At 38.8% G+C, this 9,076-nt stretch overlaps 1 long non-coding RNA gene across 1 annotated transcript in view; it reads left to right on the forward strand.

Moving 5' to 3' along the window:
• Window positions 1-7,178, forward strand: part of LOC135412650 (uncharacterized) — a 98,175-nt gene extending 90,997 nt beyond the window's left edge. Inside the window, exons 12-13 of the long non-coding RNA XR_010429831.1 lie at window positions 3,592-3,721; window positions 6,802-7,178. This is a non-coding gene — a long non-coding RNA (uncharacterized LOC135412650). The remainder of the gene's footprint in view (window positions 1-3,591; window positions 3,722-6,801) is intronic.
• The last annotated feature ends 1,898 nt before the right edge of the window (window positions 7,179-9,076 follow it).

The following is a 9,076-nucleotide window of genomic DNA, read 5'->3' on the forward strand; positions in this document are numbered from 1 at the left end:
TGAAACGAAGCAAATCCCAGGAGGGAACTGGGGAATATCACCAAGGGTTGATATTCACTGATGGAGATAGCAGTGTAATGTCCAGTTTGGATCATGCTCCTTTCCTTTCCTCTAATTCTACAACATCTGTTTTGGCAGCTCACCTTCAAGTAAGAAAACCTTTTTATAATGTCTTCTAACATAATGATAAATTTTAAATTGTTAATTTAGAATGAAGGCTAAATATACTACATATCTAGGCTGTCCCTTCCCTTGGCAGCCACTCTGTAGCCCCATTCCAGCTGCAGCTCTGGTTTGTGTCCTTCATAACCCCAGTCCTCTACTTTTCCCACATCCTGAATGGTACAGTTCTACATCTGTCCTTAAATCCATTTTTGTTTAAATAAAAGCAAATATTAAAATTTTTTTTGTTGTTGAGCAAGGATGAGTGAGAAATTGCTTCTAGCAAAACCTAATATTATCTAATTGTTCTGATATTGCTTCATGTAAAGAATTTTAGGCTTTTTAAGTTTCTGGCAGTTCTTCTCCAAATAATGGTAAGTAAAATATTTAACACTTTTAGAACACTTGGCATATGCCATTATTAAAAGCTATAAGAGTAATATTCTATAAGAGTATTAAAAGCTATAAGAGTAATACGAACTCTCCAGCTCTATACAGGGCATATTATTGAGCATTCTCTGCCTGAGTCATACCCTATATATACCTTATTTAATTGGCATTTATTTTGTACATCTGAAAATTATTTGCCATCACTTGTGTGTTCAGAGACTTCTAATGTTGAGACAGAATGAGAAAAGCACACTTGTCTGGTGTTTTAGAAAATGCAAAGGATGAAAACTTTACACCACTTAAAGTGAAACCAGCAAATGTTCCCCAGCCTCTGATTTCCACATTGCAGTGACCTTTATAGAATTTCTCTATGTAACATGTGGCAATTGTCATCAGAGCTAAGGACAGCCGCTATTGACAGTAGTCAATATTAGAAAATGTCAGACTTTCAACTTCATTAAATCTCCCAGATAAACCTGCTCTTTGTGAAACAGCAGAGCAACTTCAGCTTCCAGCAGTAGCTTCCAAAGCACTCCTGTGCCTTGGATTCCAGTTCATATCTGGAAGACTTCTTTGTTGAGTCACAGCTCTGATTTCAATCAGGGCAAGAAAGTGTGAGAAACTGGTTATCACTGATCCATGTTTGAATTTGATGGGAAACTGGGCTTCTTTCCGAATTATACCGAATACTGGAACTCTAGTCTAGCAGGCTGCCTTTGTCACAGAATACTACCAAACTGCATTTTAAATTTGCACAGAATGCAACTTGTTATCTGAAAATGGAAATAATCTAAAGGCAGAAAATTAAAATTATGAACAAATTCATCCAACTAAATCTGAATGCAATTTAAAAGGAAAAGATATGCCAAATTTTTTATGAAGAGAGTTGCTTAATATCAGAGTTGAGTATCACAGAGTCACAGAACAGAATGTTTCATTCATGTGGAAAAATGCACTTCTTTATTGAATAATTCATGCTAGATTTTCTTGAATAACTGGTACTAAAGAGCTTTGATCTGTTTTTTTGGCGGAGGCTGGGGAATTCTGTTGGTTAGTACTGTGCATATGCCTGACTTGAACTTCACGGGTCTAAAGTTCAATAGTATTCCATAGGTACACTGTCAAAATGCAGTGCTTTTATCCACATGTAAATGACCTTTTTCATATTGAAGATGAACTGGCAAAAGTGCAGCAAAGGGAGAAGACAGGAAAGGGTACAGCTGGGACCTGCATTTTGGCCTAGAGGGAAAAGGGGCACATGTGGGACAGGGGATGCAGCAACGGGGGCCAAAACCTGCTGAAGTAAGAAGGGAACTGGGCTTTTTTAATCTACTTTTCCTCCAGGAGCAAAGCTGCCAGCAGCAGTGCAATACCATAAAGTCCAGTGTAAAACACTGCAGTGATGACAGCTTGACTTCTGTGGCTAGAAATGTAGATTACTGATCATGAACAAGGACATAGGAATCATTACGAGTGCCAGAATGAAATCTAAATTAAAGATTTCTCAGGCAATCTAGGACAACAGTCAATACTACATACTCGTTATTGAAAAATGCAGTAGTCAGTCTTTATATTTGGCTTAGACAACAGCCTTCACTGTTAGTCTAATTCTTTATAATTTGTATTCTATGCAGAGTCAGGTATGTAAATGGCCTTAAACTTAAGCAGCATTTAGTACATAATTCTGGTTGTTCTACCCATCCCTGGCCTTTTAAACTTAACAGTTTCGTGGAGGGAATTAGATAACCTTTCACAGATGAAGTTTCTTCTTTAATTAAACAATATCCCTGAAAGTACAAACAGCTCTCCGAGAGCTGAGAGACTGCTGTAGACACACCAGAAAATAAATTGGGTAACTCCCCCCTCCCCAGCAGTGCGTGGAGCTGCCTTTTACACATCTTCCACTCCATTTCCCGATAAGCCCTGAAAATGCATATTCAGTGCAGCAATTTATCCTCAACGCCTCAGTGCAGCGCCGCCTTAATTTGCCAATTAACACTTCCCCACCCTCCAGCAGGGCCATCACTTTGCTCACGACTGTTGGAGCAGCAGTGGGGCTGTGCTCGCTCGCTTCCCAGCTCGGTGTTGTCAAAGGGGTTAGGCAGAGGTGAAAGCCCTTTGCTTTGCCAAGTTCTCACAGAATACAAGATGCAAAATAGTTCATTGTCTCAAGTCCCCACACCGGCAACAGCCCCGTGGGCTGAGGGCTCGCTGTGCAATTTCTTTGTATTTTTAAGCAAATGAAAAAAGGGGAAGAGGTATTAATATCCCGAGAGCAGAAGATGTAGTGGGAACCAGAGCTGGAGAGAAGGGGAACAGGAAAACTACTGATTCCATTAAAAATGTTTGTCTAGTTGACAAGACTGTCCTGCACACTAAAGCAGCATCAGTGGGATATTTAGAGCTTTCATTCCCTCTGTTTCTGGTGTTCCCCAGCCTGGCTGCAGATAGCACAGCCTGGTGTTCAGGGAAGCTGTAGCTGTATTTCCTCCAGCAGTGTTGCCACCTTCCTTCTTCTACAGTGCTGGTGTATCTTCCAAAAAATAAATTTATAAATAACCAAGGTCTATCCATCTGCATAACTTTTTCAAAGCAATTGCATACTAATTCTTAATAACTTTTGATAGTCATAGTAACTAGCTTACTTGAACAGTTTAACCTTGAGAACAGTGGGAAGTCAAGAACCACACTGTGCCTTTTCAGTTTTTAAGGTGATCACTTGCTGCAGATCACACCCTGGGTGTTTTGTTTCAATCAATTCTGTCTCACAAAATGCATCTGTAAAATACCAGGGCTTAAGTGTGATTCTTAGTGACATTTTCCTCAAAGAAATGTAATTATTCAGTTTTCCCTTGATGCCTTTTTTTTTTTATTTTAAGCTAAGAAGTGATATAAATTTGTTTTCCACTGGGTCCTGCCAATCACCATGCACTGAAACGTTGTTCTAGAGAAGTTATAACCTTCATGATTTTTAAATTTTACTGAGCGTAGTTTTAATTTTTCATCTGATTTTCCCAATATTCTGCTGTTGTTTTCCAGCAGTTCAATCAAAAGTGGAATATTCTAGCTGAGAGCTACTAATGAACTGATTGCTCAGGTCTTGCTGGTTGTGCTCTGGCTGACCTACAAAAGGAAGAGCCACTGGACAGTTTTCCTCATCTCCACACAGGTATGAACTCACTATTTGTCCTGAGTTCTTTGTTGGCCTTGTGTCCTGGCACTGGAGGAGAGTCCATGTGAGATCTGCTACTTTCTGAAACAAAACTGAAATGCTTACAGGGAGAGCATGATGATGGCTGGCAGTTTGTTCCTGTGAAGAGCCATGCAATGCAAGCACTTGTTTTAACTTTGCCCAGAGGCGTTCATAAAAAGAGAAATGGGAGTTTGCACAGCAAGAAAAAACTAAATTGTGTGTTGCTACCTGATACACCAGATGGCAACATGGATTAAAGAGGAAGCTTTTGCCATTTAAAGATGATAACCTGTGTGTTACATACGTGGGAAAAGCCACTTTTTGCACTGTGGATTCTTTTTAATCTCATCCATGAGGGGCAAAAGACTGTAAACAGATGGGAAGACCTCTGCCAGCTCTGTTTGACTATGAGGTTGGATTAGAGCCAATAGCTCCAAAAGTTTTTGCAAAGCATAGTGCTTTTCATTGCAGTCAGACTTCAGATAAAATACATTTGAGATAAATGCAAATCTGCCATTGTCTTCTGTATCTGAGTATTCATGCCTGCAGCTGTTCCACTTTCAAATAATTCTAATTTTTGAAAACTAGTTCATTTGCTACAAATGTGTTCACAGGGATCAGTGGGAACTTCTCTGCAGTGGAACAGAAGTGCTCTTTAAAAATGAACAGCACTTCTGTATTACAATTTCCTCTCTCCACTTCTGGGACACATTTGGGTCATTATTGTGACTCTTGCATGAGAAATATTTATTTAAGCAAAATAATATTTTGTTAAACTTTGAAGAACTGTGTTTTTATATGAAATGCATCAGGACTACAGGATGAGCTGAGGTTAATAAATACTGAAAGAGGTTTAGATCTGTGATGGAGCTTTCTGTTGCTCATAAGAATGTTCATCCCTGATCACACACTGATCACAATTTTGGTGACAGGTGTAGTTATGTCATTACTTGCAAGTGCTAAAAAAGTTTATTGATATTAATTAAGTATAATATACTGAAATAAAATTATTCATCCTTGTATCTTCCTTTTTTAATTGAAACTAGTAGTTTCTTTGTTAAACTTTCGTGGAGCCATAGGGGTGGACTGACAGTTGCTTGTGTCAAGCACTGAACACTATGTACGAGTCACTAGAAATGACAAAGCACTATGCTTTTAACTTCTCTCACTAAAATTCTAACATCATGGAGAAATCACTTCATTTGAAAGCTGTGTTTTTTGCCCAGTTTCTACAAAGTGGTAATTAACCTGTTTCAGGTCTATTTTAAACTGTGATGTCTTGCTTTATCTTTTTGTTTGTTCTTTTCATTGAGTTTAATTTTCTCCCTCACTTTTGAACTCTTCCAGAGTCTTCCTTTCCTCATGAGCAGATACTGAATAAGTATTTCATCATTACTATTACATAGTGGCTTTTTTTGTAGTCACATCTTGAAATACCTCATAGATGTGACTTACTAAAGAGATCCAAAAGTTTTTGGACTTTTATTTACAATCCATTAGCACATGTATTGTGGTATAACAACACCCTGCATGTTGTTACTTCCATAACAAGGGAAGCCACATTAATATATTCATTTAAAACCTGGCATTCATTTTGGTTCACACTGTTATCATGTTTCTAAAGACAATTGTGCATATCTAGTATTTCTGTATTTGACTCTTTTCTTTCCTCTCCTTTTATTTTTCGGGATGTATTTCACCTTTAATAGCTGCTTAATCCCACAGAGCTTGTTCCTCCATCCCCTGTAGTTTCTAAGTGCCAGTCAGGCACATTCCCTACTGTTTTAAGTGGAGCCCACTGCTCAGTGGGCTCATTTGTATGCCAAAATATTTCCCTGGTCTCCAAGAAAGATCATCCTTTCTCTGCACACTGTTACTCAACCATTCATAAAGGCTCTTTCTCTGTGTCTCTGGATTTCAGTGCAGTGGGGACCTCTGCCATGTTGTTCTCATTCATATTCCAAATTCTTAAAATGCCCCTCTACTGTACATGAAAGGAAGTGTCCTAGATTTTTCCTTCATTGCCTCCTTGGACACTTGTATTAAGTCTGCATGCTGCTCTTTCTGTGACTGGAGAGCTCTTTCCCTTTAGCCTTTCATAGAGAATTAACTTACTGGAAATTTGCTCTACTGTTTCTCTCCAATTAGCAGTGGGGGGACCACTAAAAATCATGAGGGGGGTGAAGCAGATGGGAAATGAGGAAAACTGGCATGCTGGGATTATTCAGCTTTGTGAAGAGAGTGCTGGGGGCAGACCTTATTGCCAGAACATTCCATATGGCCCACCCTAGAAGATACCTGCTTGCATTACCAAAATATCAATACCTGTGTGCATAGAAAGATGGAGCCTGGCTTTTCTCAGTGGTGCCCAGTGACAGGGCAAGAGGCAATGGGCACAAAGTGTGATACAGAAAATGGCATTTAAACATAAGTGAGAAGTGGAGGCTTTCTTGTGTGTGTGGTCAAACACTGGATCAGGTTGCTCAGAGAGACTTTGGAGCCATTATCTGTCATTCAAACTGGATATGGCCCTGAGTCACCAGCTCTAGGTGGCTCTGAGTAGGGTTTTGGGCTGTATTATCCTCAGAGGTGCCTTCTAATCCCAACAACATCTTTCTCCTGCTTTGACCTCTACTGGAGATTTCCAAGAAGAGTTAGATTTGAGGAGTGTTGGGATCTTACTTATTCTTTGTAAAACTCTTATTAAGTTGGAGTTGTCATATTAAACCAAGCAAATTTTTCCAGTTACTGAAACCAGAAAGTTACAGATGTCAATAGTGACAGTATAGTTCTTTTTTTGTAACTATTACACCTATTCTTGTCTTCCTTCATCTCTGACATAATCCAAGGGTAATTTAGAAAGCATAACCAGGGGTTTTATCAGAAAGTAGCTTTCAGCTATCCAAAGGAGTAATTTGGTTTCTTTGCCCCTATCTGCTTTGTTACCATACTTAGTATTTTTTAAAAATAATGAATTCACTAGAAAATAAAATTAGATGAGGTAGGTAAAACATTTGACTGATTTTTTTTTTTTATTTTTTTTTCCTCCTCTGAAGTTCCTTCCAACCAACTGATTATCAAGTAGAGCCTGAACGTGATCCCAGGGAGTTAGAACAAAGGTGCATGTTGTCCCCAGGCAGATGCACAGCACAGTGAAGGGCAGGTATGTGTGACACTTCCTCTCATATCCTTGCCTTTCCATCTATTTTCAGATTAGATTTCCTGAGCTACATGTGGTTTCTTTCTACTTAGTAACTCATATTTTTTCCAAGTACTTGGTAAGTCTCCCCTTTGGCAACAAGCTTTGGGTGAGAGCTCTCCCAGCTTCCAAAGGAGCTGAAAACTCCCAAGTGTCAAAAACCAGCCACAAATCACTCAATGCCTGGAAGGCTGGCATTGGAGTAGCCTTTTTTTACTAGAATGAATATGCTGATTCAACAGACCTGCATGTTGTGGGATAGTGAGAGTATGTTAAAAACTGTGAAGGAAACCAGGCAGCTCAATTTTGTCACATGTCCAGATGCTCAACCATATGTATATATATAAATATATATATGTATGACCTTCTATTAAAAACACTCTTGTTCGTTCTTGGTAGAAAAATATTTTCAACAGGCTGTAAATTAGAAAGTTGTCATTTTGAAATTAGAAACTACACAGGTAATCTTCAACCTTCACACAACAGAGGTGGAAATGACATTGAGCTAAAAACAAAAAGGGTTAAATCCTTCTCCAAAAATCTTTGTGTATTTTCAGACCCAATTGAAAGATACATTTCTATAACTGTAATTTATGCAATTCCAAAGCAGAATTTAGATTAAAACTTTGAAGTGTCTGCTACAAGACCCACTATGGTAGCTCCAGTAATAACTCCAGTTATTACTCTGGGCACATCAGACAAGTGTTTTGATTGTAATGGGATTTTCCTTCTTAAAGATATAAGAAGAAAGTGAGTTGTAAGGATTTATGAACTATGTCACAGTTTTCTTGGATATTGCTCTTTTTGTAAGATGGGTTCTCTCATGAAAACATTTTTCTTCCACTTTCCATCAAAGTTACATCTCTGGCTCTGGAAGGAAGGTTTTTCCTGCTAGTGTAGTGGTTGTCCTGTTTTGGTTTTGTGGGTTTTTTTGTTGTGGTTTGTTTTGGTTTTTTTTTAATGTCACATTTTGAGAGTGTTATCCTTGTGACTATTACCTGGCTTTATGGTGCTGTCAAAATTATGAAGTATATTACTAAAGAATGAGAAGAATGGAGAGGAAAAAGGAATGAACTTATAACAGTGAGAACTGTCCAAAATAAAATACTCTACTACTACTTGTTTGTGAAAGTAATATTCCTATGTTAGTGATCCTCTTAGAAAAGAGAAGGTTGAGTCACATTGCTACAAGCCTGTACAATAGAGATTTTTCTGAAATGTAATTAAAAGGAAAATACATTACCATCTTCTTTTTACACCCTGAGTTTTGTTATGGGCATGAGAAGTGACTGTTGGGGAGCAGCAGTTCAGGCAGTGTGTCTGGAAATAAGCTGGCAGAATTCCTGGTTGGGAGGCTGAAGTGAGGTCTCCAGGAGAACTCAGAGCCTGCAGCTGCCACAGACATTCCTGACCTGGGCAGGCAGACAGCATTTTGAGCAATCCAAGACAAAACCTATTTACAACCTATAAAAATGCTGCCTTAAAATTACTGGGCATCTCATTCTACATTTTTTTCAAACCTGTCAGACAGTGAATCAAAAAAAAAATGTCCTCGAGATATTTTTGCAGCTCCACAGAGAGTGACAAAGGAGATGCAGCAACAGCCCCTGACAGCCACCTCCTCTGATTGTCCTGGCAAGGGGAACTCCATACCACAGGCACTAACTTGGCTGTGAGGGGAGAAAAAACAAAAAAAAAAAGGAAAAAAAAAAAGCCCAAATCCCCAGATCTTTGATGCAAAATCCTGCCTTAGGTCTAAGCTGAGCTTTGAGTCAAGCCTCTGAAGGCAAATTGAACTGCAACTGCTCTCATTGCCATGTGAAGCTCAGCCTAAATGCCCATTTCACTGCACGTTAATGGGGTGAGTTCTACAGCAGTCTGGCAGCTCTTGGTGTCATTTATTAAGAACCCAGTTTATGGTGCTGTTACTTGTGAGTGAAGACAAAAACTAACAGACTTTAATTACCTGGCACTGCTTTCGATATGGGAACCTTGAAAGAGATCCTTTTTAACAGCTTCTATGGCATTATTTTTCTTGTAGAGAGCCCTTTCTGCAATCCATATTCACTGCAGTGCTCAGAATGGCTTGCAGCAGAAATTAAATATTATTTATTAGTTAATCACAAAATGCA

The sequence above is a fragment of the Pseudopipra pipra genome, chromosome 4 (genome assembly GCF_036250125.1).
Source record: "Pseudopipra pipra isolate bDixPip1 chromosome 4, bDixPip1.hap1, whole genome shotgun sequence".
Classification (NCBI taxonomy): Eukaryota; Metazoa; Chordata; class Aves; order Passeriformes; family Pipridae; genus Pseudopipra; species Pseudopipra pipra.